We start from the raw sequence: 482 nt of genomic DNA on the forward strand, positions 1-482 counted from the left end.
TTCCACAGTTTATTGTGATCCACACAGTCAAAGGCTTTGGCATAGTCAATAAAGCAGAAATAGATGCTTTTCTGGAACTCTCTTGCTTTTTCCATGATCCAGCGGATGTTGGCAATTTGATCTCTGGTTCCTCTGCCTTTTCTAAAACCAGCTTGAAGATCTGGAAGTTCACAGTTCACATATTGCTGAAGCCTGGCTTGGAGAATTTTGAGCATTACTTTACTAGCGTGTGAGATGAGTGCAATTGTGCGGTAGTTTGAGCATTCTTTGGTATTACCTCTCTTTGGGATTCGAATGAAAACTGACCTTTTCCAGTCCTGTGGCCGCTGCTGAGTTTTCCAAATTTGCTGGCATATTGAGAGCAGCATTTTCACAGCATCATCTTTCAGGATTTGAAATAGCTCAACTGGAATTCCATCACCTCCACTGGCTTTGTTCATAGTGATGCTTTCTAAGGCCCACTTGACTTCACATTCCAGGCT

The sequence above is a fragment of the Bison bison genome, unplaced genomic scaffold (assembly GCF_000754665.1).
Source record: "Bison bison bison isolate TAMUID 2011002044 unplaced genomic scaffold, Bison_UMD1.0 scf7180017864524, whole genome shotgun sequence".
NCBI classification, from domain to species: Eukaryota; Metazoa; Chordata; class Mammalia; order Artiodactyla; family Bovidae; genus Bison; species Bison bison.